The 16,393-nt window shown below is 42.6% G+C and overlaps 1 protein-coding gene across 2 annotated transcripts in view; it reads right to left on the bottom strand.

The window, feature by feature from the left end:
- MTUS1 (microtubule associated scaffold protein 1) overlaps positions 1–7,512 on the bottom strand; it is a 207,929-nt gene extending 200,417 nt beyond the window's left edge. The window contains exon 1 of one of the 2 annotated variants that reach the window (XM_073341912.1): positions 7,395–7,512. The gene's annotated coding sequence lies outside the window, so the exon portion shown is untranslated. The remainder of the gene's footprint in view (positions 1–7,394) is intronic. The other variant, XM_073341911.1, reaches the window with a different exon arrangement.
- Between the last annotated feature and the right edge of the window lie 8,881 nt (positions 7,513–16,393).

Genomic DNA, 16,393 nt, shown 5'->3' with positions numbered 1-16,393 from the left:
CAGTACAACCCCATTTACCTGAGCCGAGAGTGGCTCAGGCTCCCCCTGTCTGGGTATGATAGGGCTTCCACTGTGAGCCCTGGGCATTAATGACTGTAATAGAGTTGCAGCAAAATATCTGGTTACAAACTACTAGCAGGCATAACATAATACTGAGTGTTTATATTGTTCCAGCAAATTTTTCTTAAACAAACAGGTCTTCTCTGGCTTTCCCAAATTATCACAATTAATAAAGGCCCATTACTACTTTTCTGGGATTTTCTAGGTCTTCTCCGCAACTCAGCCATAATTATTTGACAATCATTCCACAATTCAAGCAAGGCCTTAACCATGATATATTATAGAAGGAAGTGAACATCATTAGGGACTTATGAGACCTCCTACTTAATCACATGGCATTTGGAGTCTGTGCTCATACTATGAAACTTGCATCCGCATCACCTACCCGAAAGAGGAACGTGCTATGCCGTCAGCTTTATAGTTGCCGTTATCCAATATTTACTGGATGGCTAGGTTAGATTCCATAACCTTCATTTCTAATTTTTACAGTAAGTATTTTCATAATGCTTAGATCAAACAGCTACTATCCATTCAACTAGACAGATCTAGTTTGCCAACCCTGGTTATTTTATCATGTGTCTCACAGTACTTTGTTACTGAAGGCCCCAGCCCTTGGAGTCATGTGACTACATGAGAATCTCTGCTTTCATAAAAATGTTTCTAGCCCTCATGGTTGCAGAGAAGTTTGAAACCATGTACCCTAAAGCTAAAAAGGCAATTAAAAGCCTAGGATTTTTTCTTCACTCATGAATTTGGGGGCCCTGACTTACATAACACTTTGGGTTGGAAATACTACAGGTCTATGCTTACGGCTGAAATTGGTACCTCAAAAGCAGGGAGGTAGATTTGTTCTTCTGACCTGTAATCTAAGTGGAATAAAAGGGGGAAAAAGTAAAGCTGGGCATCCAAGAACAATGTGAGCCATTTATTTGTGCGGCAAGAACGTTTCTTTCTACTGTTCCACCATACACTCAATCTGAGCTCCCAAAAAATGAAGAGTAATACTCTGCCGTTATTTAACAATGATGCCCAGCAGCCACTATTTTGTATGCCATTTTTAGTTGGAGTTCAAATTTGTTCACTGGGTATTTATGAACTGTAGACTCTTCATATGCTGGATAGCATGTAACTGGTGAAAGCACTGCACTGAATTGTAGCTGCAGGTTTATCTGCTTCATCTTATTTTCAAACAAAACCAAGAGTTTTAAAGCAACCCTATCTACAAGTTACTTGAAAGTTGTGTAATACTCTTTAAAATGAGTGAGCATAATCTTATATGCAATATAAACCTAAATTTAAGTCCAATGTTCATAATGCGACCCCCTCCAACTCCGAAAGCTGGCAGGCTTTGTCTGGTCAAGGAGAGGGTCATAGCTCTTTTAAGCGTTCCTCCTCTTTTGGGTTGGAAAGTGACAACACTTGAGCTAGGCATTGATCAGAAGGGCGCAGGTAAGCCACTGGCCCCCTGTGGGCCTGAGAGAGGGTATCTTTATATCCTGCCATTCCTAATAGAGCATGAGTGTGCATCTGCTGGCCTCACTCCAGACTGTGGCGGGTAGGTTGAGAGCATCACTAGCAGAACTAAAAACAGACAGAGAGGCTCTTCTCTAAGGTCACTTACTTAAGAATTGAGTTAAATAGCCAAGTTGGGATCTCTGGATACTCCAGAAATAAGTTCACAGAACTTTTAGGATTGATCAGGAGGGTAAGGGCAGTCAATAAGGTTGTACTACATGAAGTGCAGACTATTATTGGTCATCCTAATTTTGCATATAAAGTCGTGGCCCCAAGATGAGCACTTTCTGCTTGGCTGTCAGCTGCTACTGCTAGGGTACTGAGGCCCAATTATTTTCATAAGAGTGAGTAAACAATTGGAAGATTTATGGATATGGGAACAGTTCCTAAATCACTTTAATGGAGTTGCCTTTCAGAGAGAGGAATGGATGCTATGCTAGAGGCAGACCTAAAAATTGGCTCTGATGCATCAGGGTAATTTTTTTTTAAACTAAGGCAGGTGGTGTGCTCAGAAATGGCTTACTGACTAAATGCAAAAGGAGATAGTAAATTCCTGGAATTCTTTCCAATTTTAGTTGCAGTGACTATTTGGGAGAAGGAGTTTACAAACCAAAGTGTTTCTGGAGTGACAACGCAGAAGCGACACATGTTATTGATCAACAGTCCTCCAGATCACTCAGCGTGATGAGATTTGCAAGGGCACTTGTCCTGCAGCATTCAATAAATAACTTCTGGTTTACTCGTAATAATGGAATAGTCAATGTTGTTTCTCAATTTCAGATGGACAGGACAGACGGAGACTTGACTCCAGGAGCCAACAAGGAACACAAAACAGATGCCACTGGCCCTTTGGAAACTTGGAGTATGACTGCTATTAGATGAGAGAGAAGGTGGTTGAGGTAATATCTTTTATTGGACCAACTTCTGTTGGCGAGAGAGACAAGCTTTCGAGCTAAAACAGTTCTTCTGGTGCCAGCCATATCTGGACACTTACCAGGCATCATCTGTAGCTGGATAAAAGGTTACTCTATCCTTGCAGCAGGTTTAGTTAGGATGTTAGAGGAGTGGTCTTGAGATAGAGGGCCAAGAGAAAATCCCCAACAATTCATTATTCAGATTCTTAGATATCTGGCACAGGTTTTCCACCAGATATGCCAGTGCAACCAAGAGGCAGCCTTGTTCAAGGCCACATTCCTGATGCCATTTTTTTGAGCATTTAGAGCCAGTGAACTAGTGCCTGGGTCAGCAAGGGATACTTCAGGTAGGCTTTTGGAGTTTAGGGACTCTCAGGATGGTGAGCCATCATCTTGACTTTGTAGACGTAAAAAATAAATGAGAGGACAAGATGAGTCCATAGTGCTACAAGGGGGTGGTGAGGCAGGGATTTGCTAGTCAGGGCATTAAGGGCTTAAGGAGTTACCTCACAAAAATACTATTGTGTGGCAATCAAGGAGGCTTAATAATGTGACCAATCCTGGCTAATGAATTTAGGTCCCCTTTGTTCAGGTTTGGTGTTGCACGAGGGATGCAGACAATTGGGCATTGGAATTCAGATGGAGTACAGAACATATGTGAGGCTTCCAGTGGGTAATCCAAGTTCAACGGCATGAATGGCTAATTTTAATATCTATTCAATTTTCAAGCGTAAAGGAGTGGGTCACATGAACTGATGCATGTATCTGCAGATATGATTTGTGCACTGGGTCCACTGGTGGGCTGCTAGTTCACCTGTAAGTTCACAGGCAAGGAGATTTTGAGTTGGCATGAAAAAAGGAGCTGCTCTGGGACCAGCTGATGCCTCTTGCACTCAGACATCCAGGAAGTAGCCATTGGACAGGATTCTAGTGCACCTGGGTGAAGACAATTTAGAATTTTATGACAATCAGGGCCTTCTCCCAGGGGCAACTATAAACTCTGAAAGGCTGCACCAGAGCAGGGTGGGGAGCTGCTGACCCTAACCCATTCGAGAATCAATTCAGAAGGGCATGGCAAATCAGAGCTGGGTACACGCATGATTAGGTCAGTTTATAAGAGACTATTTCTGACCTCAGACCATTCTTCATGCCACACTGATGTAACAGAGAAATCTGGGCAGGGCAAGCAGGCTCACAACGGGTGCCTCGATGACAAGAGCAAAAAGGTAGTACTGAGCAAGGAAGGAATGAGGATCTGAATGGACAAGTTATTGCCAGATATTTCCCAGACAAGTAAATGAAGTTTTGGCTTAATTAAACCACATCCTTCACATTTTGTTTATTCTTCCTATATGTTTGGTACAATGAAGATTGTAAAGCAAGACTAAGATTAATGTTCAACTTTTTACTCTAAGAGATCACAGTTGGCGTTAAACAGCTTTTATTAGAACTCAACAGAATCTGTGGTGAGCCAGCCCCTACAATTTATCACTTGCAATATAGAAAAAGGACATTTAGGACATACTATATTTCACAATCAAGAAAAGGCAGTAAATAAAGTCAGCTCATATTTGTAATCCAGACTCATTAACTGCATCCATATGTGTCATTAACTGATTTTAAATTCTTGAGGATTTAGTCAGCACTCTCAAAGGCTTCCTGCTCACATAAATGCTAGTCCATTAACAGCATGACGAGTTTTTCCCATAAGGAATTTGGAAGCAACTACTGTATATCAATAACTCAGCTCACCAAAATCATCATGCTATACAATATAGCCTAAGTGTTCACCAAATTTTAAACTCAGGGCTTTTTCTTCCTTCAATAATATTACTATCCTAAAACAAAATAAGTGTCAGACTAGCATAGCCAAACCCTTGATACATTGGAGAGGAAAGTACCATCATTACTTAAGGCAGGTAAAAACTTGAATTTTGTCATTAAACACCTGTGACAGCCTAACCCGATCTTGAAAAACCTTTATGAATGAACCCTAGAAATATTTTACCCAGTGGTACTTTATGAGCCTGTACTGTGAAGCAAGTTATGAAGGAATTTCATCATCTTTGTCCCAATAGCACACTTTATCATGCACACTTATTAAATTAAAGCAGCTTTCCTTAACAAGTATTTTCAGAGCACCTTTGGTTCTTCAGTTTGATGGTGAACTTGATTTTTTTTTTAAACCCACAATCCCTGCTTGGCCTTAGAACAATGGTGTCAAATTTGAGCTCAATGCCCTTTTCAAACTTTAGCGCTCTTCTCTTTGTCAACTCTGTGTTGTATAAATAGAAACAAAAGGAGGTGTAAACATTCAAAATATTTTCAAAAAATTTGACAAGAATGCTATAGCTCTTATTACTACACTAAATTGGTCAAGGTGGGTGCTAGCAATTACTAGTCGTTTAAAATGTCACCATTATTTTAACATTTTTAACTTCCACTTTAATTGGAGATGCTCACCGTAGTGTACTACTTTAACTACATGTTCCAAATGTCAACACTGATTTTAGTCCTCCAAAGAGGACTTTAGTACACAACTCTACCAGACCCTGGGGGGGAAGTGGGAGGGTGGGGGTAGATGGGAAATGCATCAATCTGCTCTGTAAAGAGGGTACTGGTTTTAAAATACAGTAAAATTCTTACTATTTGTTTGGAAGATGTTTGTTTTATGTGGCGGGTCACAAAAATGTACAAGGGAGGTATTTATTCTCAATATAGTATTTTTAATTATATGGGGAGTAGGTAGTAGACAAAGGTTACTAGACAAAGCACTTGACAATTTCTGAAAGCATAGTTGACGTTCAACTTGAGGTCTTCAATTAAGATTTTGATGGTATTAGCTCAGTCACATGAAAGCCACAACTTTTAAAGTCTCCAAGTAGACAGAGTCTTGAACTGCTAGACTCGTTACAGTGAGAAAGTAGATGGGCCCTCCAGGATCAAGGCTAAGGTCATTTATACAGTAATATAGGGACACAAAATGGAAGTAAATCCCTGGAGCAAGGAGCAGATGACTTCTGGTTCATCACTGCTAACTCCCTTATTCTGTCAGCACAAAGCTATACAAAACTAAATGAAAGGACATCAACGGGACAACAACAAAAAAGAAAATCACTTGTCTGAGTATTTTATTTCCTTTTACAATTAACACCCAAGATTTGTTTAAGATGAGAAAAACATATTTCCCCCACATGTTAATGTATGTGACAGTATTTTGTATATATACACAGCTTCATATTTCACTATATAAAATTTTGTCTGGGGTTCTTTTCCCACAAAGAAAAAATATTTCAAAAACAGAAAAAAAAATGTGGATTTAAGATAATAAGAATCAGCGAAGGGATTCGTAAGCAAGAGTAATATGTAGATTACTTTGAACTCATTTTGAAACTGCCTAGATTTCAAGACAAAAGTGTCCCATTAAAGTTATTTTATCCAGTTCAACCAGAACAGCAGCTCAGTTTGTAGATCCCTTAAACTCTAACACCTGCCAAAAAATGGGTTACTTTTTTTTACATACCTTTATATGCGTTAATGACAAGCATAACCACCATTGTGTTGCTTCATGCAATATAATCTGCATCAAAAGCAGGTTGCCTTGGGAACTACAGTCAAACCAATATCCCCATACATTTACCTCTCACAGTAATATAGAACCATAAAAATATAGGGCTGGAAAGGAGCTCAGGAGGTCATCCTGTCCATCTTCTCCCTCCTCCCCCACACAAGAGGCAGGATGTAGTATACGAAGACCACACACACTGTATTAAATGGCAAGGACTAAAAGCAGGAGACTGCAGCTAGGAGTGCAGGAGAGGAGACTGTCGCCTGACCCAGGGCGAGAGAGCACGTCTAGCTATTGCTATCCGCAGTGGCTGTCACAAAAATAGTCACCTGACCAAGCCCCTAAGCGCAGGAATGGGAGATGCACGGATGCCACCGGGCACTGCCTCCCTTCCAGAGACAGCCCGACTTTAGCCGCAGCGCCGTGGTAACGAAGACTAGTTATTCAAGTTCATGGCGAAGTCAACAAGTAGCTCAGCAAAGCGACAGCCCGCCAGGTGCTTGTCAGCGACTGCTCCTATTACCTTCCCGCTACAGCCTCGGCTACGCAGTCTGGGGGAACTGAGCCGATCGGCTAGGACAGGCTGCAGCCCCGGGCGCAGCCAGCCCTTTGCTCCCTCTCCCCCTGCCGCGCCAGGAAATCTGGCCAATTTTTCGCTAAGTCCTTGGCAGTGACTAGGAGGGAAAAAAATCACTACCTGCTGGGAGAATCACCTACCGCAAGCCCAGCTGCCCGAGCTCTGAGTCAGCCTCCGGGGCTGCAGGTCCGGCGCGGCCAAGAGCGAAACAAAAGCCGAAGAAGTCGCTGCAGCCGCCCCTTGGAGGCCACGGAGCCGCGTCGCAGGCAGCCCAAGGCATTTAACGGGGAGGGAGAGCACAGCTTGGAGGGGCCCGGAGAGAAACCCAGCTCCACGCTCCCATTACCTCCTTCGCTGCTGCTGCCATTCTACTACCCTCCGAAAATGGGGGCGGGGGGCTCACCAGAACAGGAGCATCCCCCAACCCTCACAAAGCCCCCGCTCCTCGCCAGCCCAGCCCCCTCCCTTCCCCGTTGGCTAAGAACTTCGGCGCTCTACAACTGTAATTGCTGGAGGCACAGCCAACTGCATTGCACCCGGGGGGGGGGGAAGGCGGGGGAACGGCGGCTGTCAGCCCAGCCCCAAAGGCCCGTGGAACACCCCGCACAAGTTGCACCAGCCCCCATCTTCCCACTGGGAAGTTTCCAGCCCCGGTCCTCGGCAATTCCCAGAGGCACAGAGAGCCGCGCCGCGGGGCGGGGCGGGAGAAGAGAGCGGCCCTCTCAGAGCACCCCCACCCCTGAACCACAGCCCCACTCACCTCCCCCTGCAGTTGCGCTTTGCCCCGCTTTGCGCGGCACTCGGGCGCTCCTCTCGCTGGCTCTGTGCGCGCCTTCGCTCTCCCCGGGACTCGCGGGCGGGCAGGCGGGCGCGCGTGCTCAATACCAGCCAGGCCCGCCCGCGCCTTCCCTCCCTCTTTTGCCTCGGGCTCTGGCGGCACCTGTTCTGCTTTGTGACGTCAGCACACCTCAGCGCCTTCCCCCAACAGGAGCGCACCTGGCCGGCAAGGAGCCCCCTCCCTTCAGTCTCCCTCTCCCGCAGGAGCGCTCCTGGCTGCCCCTGCAAACCGCTCTCACCTGTCTGTGCAATAGACAAAACAAGGATCCTAGTAATGGACAGCTTGTCTGCATCTACCACTGCGGGAGAAGTCTGGGGTAGTGATTAGCGGAAGCTGATGGGCGCTAGGAGGGCTGGGTTTAGTCCCGATGCTAGGAGACAGAGCTTAGATCAGGAAATTGGGGGTTGGGAGGGAGGATAGGACAGGGAGGTGCTGTGCTTGGTTGTGCCAGGCTCGCTGGGTGACCTTGGGCTTGTCACTTGAACTCTCTGTGCCTCGGTTGCCCCCACTGTTAAATGGGGCGCTAGTAACGTGTTTCCACCTTTGCAAAGTGCTTTGGGAGCCTCTGCCTGAAGGAGCTATAGAGGTACAAATTTGTTTTCTTTTCACTTGATTTAAATAAATAAAATCAGATGCAAATCTTGAGGAAAAGAGAGGAAGCTGTTAGAATGGCTTAATCGGTCAATAACTAGGAGTAACAAGATGCAACTAAGAAAAAGGAAGATCAGGAAGATCATCCTAACCCTAGAGGCCTCTTAGGGTCCAATCCTGTAGTGCAGCATGACAGGCATAGGGGTCTGCCCATATTGGGTTCATTGTAGGATCTGCCTTTTACAGATGTAAACAGGTGTCTTCCGCTGTTTGAGGTATGGAGTTTTTATATTCTTGTTATTGGAGAATCATCCATTTCAAGCTTGTAACCTGGAGAGGTTTTTAAGGCTAGGCATAAGAGTATCTTACAGACCTTACATTACTATCACAGGTCTTCAGCTGTTTTGAATCATGTTCCAAGTTAGGTGACTAATTAGCAATGCTCTGAGTTGCATTTTGGGTACCTCTCACATTCAAGCTTAGCTTTGCATCTTTGTTACCTCTATGATCTTAATGGACTTGCCCCACCTTTTATATAGCTGCTGGGTGTATTAGTTAGAATTATAACTAATAACTATAAATCCTGTTTTATTTCACCTTATTTTAGCATATGTGTAGCTTAAAGCATAGCACATGGAGCTGAGCATCATGAGATTTGAGTCAGTCATTTGCTGCATGACCTTGGGCAAGTAACCTAGACACAGAGCCACAAAGGTATTTAGGCACCTAAACCCCAGACATAAGCACCTAAGTCCCAGGTTTGGCTCAAATGTGACCCACCAAGCTCCCTCCAAATGCTGTAGGTGCCTAAACCTGCTCAGTGCCTAAGTTTTCAAGGTAAATGTTCCCTAGGCATCTATATTTCAGGCTCTGGGCATGCATGCTGCTGCCCCATTTTAGGCATTCCTGTCTCCCACCTAAGCCCCAGAGAAATTCACAAACTAGGACTGCTTAAGTCGCATATGGGGGCCCTATACAGTGAGTATGCGCAGAGGCCACTTACAGGATAACTCCCATTTAAAATGTGGCTGGTGGAGGGGCCACCTCCATAACTTTTAGCCCAGTAGTTAAAGCACTTGCATGGGATGTGGGAAACCCAGGTTCAATTCCCCCCCTCTCTGCAAGAGAGGGAGAAAAGATTTGAACAGGAGATCTGCCTACCTCTCAGGAGGATGCACTAACCACTGAGTTATGGGAGAGTCTGATGTACTTCCTCAGTCTCTCCTATTGAAGCTGTTCCCTTGTGGATAAATAATGAAAGAGTGATTGAACCATGGGGACTGGCTTCTGGGTCTCCCTCCTCCCAGGTGGGTGCCCTAATCACTGGACTACAGAGTCATTTCCATTTTCTCTCACACCGAATGACTGTTTATCCACAATGGAACAGTCATTGGGCCAGAATAGCCCATAATGGGTAGAACCCCTCTTTGAGCGGTAAGACACCTCTGTCTGAAGTCCACTCTCCCATCTGGCATAGAGAGGGTAACAGAACTTGGATCTCCCACATTGCAGGTGAGTGATATGGGCTAAAAGACAGAAGGTGGGCAGCGACTCCTCTGCCATTTTGTGTGTTGTGTGAGGCAGATGCCTAAATCATTCCCATGAGAAGTGGCTTAGGCAGCATGTTCCAGGTTGTGGATCATTAAGCAGAGATAAATGTCCATCCCTGTCATAGCTAATAGGAAATGCCAAGCTTAGGTGGCTCTCTGCCTAGTATCCTAGCTTTGGTGGATCACATTCTGATGCCACCAATCTCTCTCCATTCATTGTATAGGAGCCTAACTCAGGCTTTGTGGATGGCAGTGTTGTTCCTTTGAAGTTCTAGGCACCCATATGATGCTCATTGTTGAAATGCTTAAATTCCTTTAAAAAGAAAAGGAGTACTTGTGGCACCTTAGAGACTAGCAAATTTATTTGAGCATAAGCTTTTGTGAGCTACAGCTCACTTCATCGAAAGTGTAGCTCACAAAAGTCTCTAAGGTGCCACAAGTACTCCTTTTCTTTTTGCGGATACAGACTAACATGGCTGCTACTCTGAAACCTTAAATTCCTTTGTGGATCCTACCCTTAGTCTGATCACATGAGGTGCAGAGTACTTCCTTTAATGGTAGTTGAGGATATTCAGCATGCCACAGGAAGTGCTCTGCACCTCCTAATATTGGGTCTTGATCTCTTTGCCTTTGTTTTGTTTTGTTTTTTTTCCCCAAAGGAGGAAGGTCATCCTGCTATTTCTGTAAAGTGCTTTGAGACTTATGGATGGGGAAAAGTGTGATATAAGTGCAAATTAGCATTGCTTTAAATCTGCTTAATATTAGTACATATGTGAAATAAATAAGGATATAATTGCAAAGTACTGTACTAATGCAATGTTAAGGTTGCATAACTCAAACAATCTTCTCAAGAAACCATGAGCAAAGATTTCAATGGCAATGCTAACACATCTGTATTGCACATCTTGTATGATCTGTGATATTCATGTTATGACAAAATGTATAGTTTATCAGAAAAACGGGAATATAAAATACTATGTATGTGCAACGTGGTCAAATTCATGTTGCTATTGGAACTTGACTACTGGGTATTTTAACTCTGTGCTCTCAATATTGAGTTAATGCAGGTTTTTTCATTTAACTTCCTAGGGTTTTTGTGTGTATCTGAAAGCTGGGGGCGGGTGAGGCGGGAGATTTCTTATGCTAAAATAAGAATTTAAATCTCTTTTAGCCCCAAGAATAGCATAAGTGATTAAGCTGTTTTAACTGCCTCAAAAGTAGTAGATAGAATAATCTTGTAAATTTCTCTAGATATTTATCATAACGTAAGTGTTTAAACCACCTGAAATTCTTTGATTGACGTAACATTGATAAGAAATCCTTGAATTAAAGGGCCATAGAAATGGACAGTATTATAACCTTTCAAAACATATCCCTCTCATATGCCACTAGTGAATCTTATGCTGATCTAAATATGTATAAGTGTAGTTAAATGCATATTCAAAGATGTGTAATTACCATCATCTTGTTTGTTGCTAGGAATTGAATGTAGGACTAGTAGTTAATGGTTGATTATGCCCTGAAACATGTGGGTTATAGCCCTTGTATTTTTTTATACTATTGCAGTTTTTGTTTTTTGGGGTTTTTTTTGAGAATCTATAGAATTGTCTACTCCTTTCATCCATCTAATTTCTTGGCCTATAAAATATTTTGTGGCAGAGAGTTCCACAGATTAATGCACCATGTAAAAAATTACTTAGTTGTTTGCTGGGGTTTCATGTAAATTAGACCTGGGGGAAGAGTTTGGTGAATAAATCCAAATCTGATTAAAGGAGTTCCTACTTTTTGATTAGAAATAACCCCATTTCTGTGGCTCACATTTGGATTTGATCACCAAATCCTTCACTCAACCTTAACGTACACCTTCTTATTGTCACCTGGCTCCATGGAACCAGTCACCCTCTGCCCATGAAAAATGTGCAGGAGAGGTGTCTGGAGGATGAAAACTCAGATATTCCCCTAGTAGAATTTTCCCAAATCATTCAGTAGGGGAGGGAGAGCAGAGCAGCATTTTCCCCTTCCTCACTTGCCCGCAAACCCATGTGAAATGAACGGAGTTCTGCCCCTTAATGTACAGATCCCATGGGGCCTGAAGGAGGCAAGGGGAATCTATGTCTAGGCCCTGTGCTTTTGCCCTGGCTTTAGAGCTACCTGATCCCCTTGACTACGAAGTAGTGAATCCTGTGACCACTGTCCTAGCCTGCCCTCATGGCTGCCCTCCAACTTGGCCTACATCGGCTGACGTGGAGACTCCCAGGCTCCCAACAGAGTTGTACTGATAAGATTTCTTTCCCCTACAACCTGCCCCCTGGAGTATGGGGTCAACAGTGTCAAGGCCAACTGATATTTCATTAACTTTTCACTGGGTTCCCTGATGGGGCTTGGTGTGGAAAATATGCTGTCCTCTAGTGTGTCCGCTCCCATCCTGTGAACCCCAAAACTCCACAAAGGACCTCTTCCCCTTCTCGAACAAAAGTTGACCTCTCATTATTTGTTTTTATGTAGGTGAATAAGAATAAGGAAACAGAGCTATTGAAGGGTATCTTATCACTCCGACAGTATAAAAATAGTGCTCTGTAGCCATGCAGCTCATTGGGTGAAACTGGTCCTTCATAATTTTCAGTAGATCATTTTTGTCTGTTTTCTACTACATCCATTGACTTCCCTTATGAGATGATTGCTAAAGATTCAGATTGCCAGTAAGGTTGGCAGAATTCTTCTCCCTCTGCACCCCTGGCATACAGTGGCTCGAGAACCTACAGGATATCTATCATATATAGATAACCTACAGGATATCTATACCTGTTCAGGTTTCAGAGTAGCAGCTGTGTTAGTCTGTATTCGCAAAAAGAAAAGCAGGACTTGTGGGACCTTAGAGACTAACAAATTTATTTGAGCATAAGCTTTCGTGAGCTACAGCTTATGCATGCATCCAATGAAGTGAGCTGTAGCTCAAATATATTTGTTAGTCTCTAAGGTGCCTCAAGTCCTCCTTTTCTTTATACCTATTGAGTATAAATTGATAGACTGTAGGAAAAGTTCTCTTTTGTGATTGAGCCAATTTTTTCCTAGCTACTGTTCACAGTTGCAGGCTATATATATACATTGAATACGATTCAGGGGTATTGTATGTTTCAGACTAACAAAAAATGAGTGGAATGCAGCTCCATTGTTTTGCTTTGTCACCACATGAAAGAAAACTGTTTGTTTGTTTTTTGGTGGTCAGCTTAGTAGTAAAGGCAAACAAAATAGTTTACTTCCACCCATGACAAGCCAATTGTGTGTATCCTTACACAGTGATTATAGGACTGATCCACAGCCCTTTGAAGAAATCAAAGGTACTACTAATGTGCTTGATATTGAACGGATGCATAACTGCTTTGCTGGATCAGTGACAGAGTGCTGAGTGAGCACCTTGTAGGATTGAGTCCTCAGTCTCTGACAGGCCATCGGGGGAGCAAGTTCCAAATGTCAGGGTTTACAACTAAGAACCCCTCCATTTCCAGCATTGGAAAACAGAGTCTCATATTATGAGACATCCCAACAGGACTCGACCGCCATATAGGACATAACAGAACATATAGGTTTTGTGATGTTACTAAGTTACTATTTACATAGATCCAGGTGACAAATAGCAGTCAGAGCCAGCCTTTGGATCTCACAAAGCCCACAGGCATAGCGCTCAAGCCCTAATTTAGTAAAACTATAAATATCAAGGCTAATCTCATCTTCCATTTTTTTAAAAAAGGTTCTATCTTTGTCATTGCAAAGAGAGCCTTGAAAATACCAACTGATTGCTAGGGTTAGCTTGTCACATTGATTTTTCCTAAAGATTATAGTTTATTCAGTCTCCCCTAGAGCCATTCCATCTGACAGCCCCATGTGAAATATTCATTTTTACTCTTTCCCCTATTGTTTTGGTGGGTCTTTCACACAACAAGATGGAAAGAAAAGCAATTGTTTAAAAAAAAATCATACTGTGTTTTTACAACAGAAATTTGTTGGGGAATTCAGGGAAAGGTCCCCAGGTGCTACTCTTAGCTCATCTTTTATTTTTAAATTGATCAGATTTCAAGTTGACCGTGTCCCTTTAAATCATAGTGTACAAAAAGCAGTCTGTCAAATTACTTGATTAGCTGAACAGACTATAAACCCTCATTTTAAATAGAAAGGCAGGGCTGTCCTTACCCATAAGCAAAGTACGAGCTGCGTAGGGCACCAGGAAATTTGCCCCAAATTTTCTGGTGCCCTGCGCAGCTGCATGCTGCTCTCGCCCCTGCCCCTTCTCTTCCCCACGCCCCGGCCTCTGCTCCGCCCCAGCCCCGCCTCTTCCCACCCCTTCTCTGCCCCAGCCCCGCCCCACTCCCCTGAGGACTGAAGCAGGGCAGGGCCTGCACTCACTGGCGGTGGGAAATGCAGCGACCCAGCCCCAGCCGCGTCACTAGTGAGTGCTGGGGGGTGGTTCCCCCCGGCACCTCAAGCCAGCCCTACGCACCCAGAGGCTGCGTAGGGCCCCAGAATGGCTATGGACGGCCCTGTAGAAAGGTCACTAAACATTACCTCAAATAAACAACTGAAGTTTCTCAGTGGAGCTGGGGAGGTCATTTTACTGTATTTCCCTGGTAGATGTGTGGACCCTATTCTTGTCAATCTGGGGGTAAGGAGAAGGCAAACTGGTGCTGCATAGTGTCATATAGGCATTTTTGAAAATAATTAAAAATAAAGGGGACTCAAAGAGTAGGCAGAAGTGATTGGCGCCAATTTGCCAGCAGTCTTTACAGATGGAAAAAGACTGCTCTGTAGAGTATAAAAATGACGGTAGACCAGTAGCTACTATCCCAGCAAAGCCTTCAGATTCCAGATAGTGAAAGATAAGGACAATTTTTCATTTCTTTCCTAGCATTGTGTCTTTGAAATTTTACGCTTATGGATACTTACATTGAATTAATATTTCTAGCTACATCATTTGGATATTGTGGTTAAATAAGTGTCATTATCTTGGTAATTACCTACTTCTTATTATTAACTTTGGACATATTCTGCCTGTGCTTGGGGAAACGTGAACTTGAAGGTTTATTCATATTCTTGTGGCTTGGCCTAGTTCTCTGTATTGTAGACCAGTCAGGAACACTGATTTCCTCTCACAATGTTTGCCAGTGTGCTATGGTGTCAATATATGCTGCATATAAATTTTTTTTTTTTAAGGAGCTGGAGAAAGAATGTCAAAAATTGCATTTAATCACATTGCCTTTAATGTTTTCCAAATCACATTGCCCCCTTTTGTTTGCTTGTGCAGAATAAACTTATACAATGGCAAATAAAAAACCAAACGTTTCTAGGAGGGCAGCCTCAATCTCCTTTTTAATAAAAGTTTTTAACATTACATTTCAGAGCTATCACATTTTCCGAGGCATAGTTAATTAGTAACTTTTATTATCCTTTATTTCTCTAGTATTTCATTACAGTACACTTCAAGTAGTGGCGTATGTACATGTGATTTCTTTGTCTACTTATAGACCTGTTTCTGTCTTAAATATAACTACATACTTCCAGCTTTGCCAACATATGGACAATTCTAATGTGTCCAAAGAAAACTGATAAGACCAACTCTGCCAAAAGCATAGGGCGATGTCAATATGGTTCTGATCTGTGCTCTTGTAAGGGTTGGAGGAATTGATCCTATGTAGGAATCCTTTCTTAATGGTGATGAGCACTCTGCAGAAAAGGCATCCCGACAAAGAATAAAGATATACCCACAAAGGTAAAATATTGATGAACAGGTCTTTGGACCAAATTCATCCCTGCTGTAACTCCATTGACTTCAATTAGCTTTCACCAAGGTTGGTTATGGTCCTTTATATTAAAACGAAATAAGAGCATTGTTGTAGAACAGCTATAAAGTAAACTGGTTTAAAGCTTTAACCATTAGACTAATTGTCATTCACTTGATTCCTTAATGTAACAAAACCCTTTTTCTTTCCTAGGCCACTATCTGTTACATACAGTCTATGGGTTTGTGTATCATTAAATATTTATTTCTTCCATTTTTTTTAAATGCATATAAAAGAAGCCGCTTGTTCTCTTATATTGTGTCTAGTGCAATTTTTAAGAACAGTTTTGTTCAATAGTTTTTCAAAGGGGTTTTCTTCCAGGGAACCACATAATGAACCTATGGTATTAATTACTTCCTATTAAATTAATATATTTGTTACCTGTCTTATTCAAGTTAATGTGCTGTAAATTCTATCTCTGTAGTATTTTCTTATATAATCACCATCACTGTAGTATCTGGGATTCAGTGGATACCTTCTACTTTTTAAACTATTTTTTTCCCCTATGGAAAGCATAAGAGACTCAACAATATTGAAAAAAACAACACAAAAACAGCATTATTTTGCCTGATTCTTTGCTCACTTATATCAGTGTCACTTCATTGATTTTTCCACTATACACTTTGTATAGCCATAAACACCAGTGCTGAGTGGGTGTAATATGCTATTAAATCAGAATTCCAACACTGTACACGCATTTTTCACTTCTTTTGCCTGTGTGTATATGACTATACACAAGTACCTGGTCAACAGGGAAACATGTTCATGGTGCAAGGCACTAGAGAATCAGACCCACTGACTTTGGTGGAATTACCCCTGATTTTTCTCAGATGGTGAGAGGAGAATCAGACCCATAGTTTCATAGAAAAGCAAATCTTTCCTGGATTTATCAAGGTTGGCAGTTTGCCTACTTGTGGGGATTTTGCACCGACTAACAAGCGTACGACTT

Source organism: Lepidochelys kempii, chromosome 4, assembly GCF_965140265.1.
Source record: "Lepidochelys kempii isolate rLepKem1 chromosome 4, rLepKem1.hap2, whole genome shotgun sequence".
Taxonomy (NCBI): Eukaryota; Metazoa; Chordata; order Testudines; family Cheloniidae; genus Lepidochelys; species Lepidochelys kempii.
The sequence above is the reverse complement of the archived record's forward strand: the minus strand, read 5'-3'. Positions and strand labels throughout refer to the sequence as shown.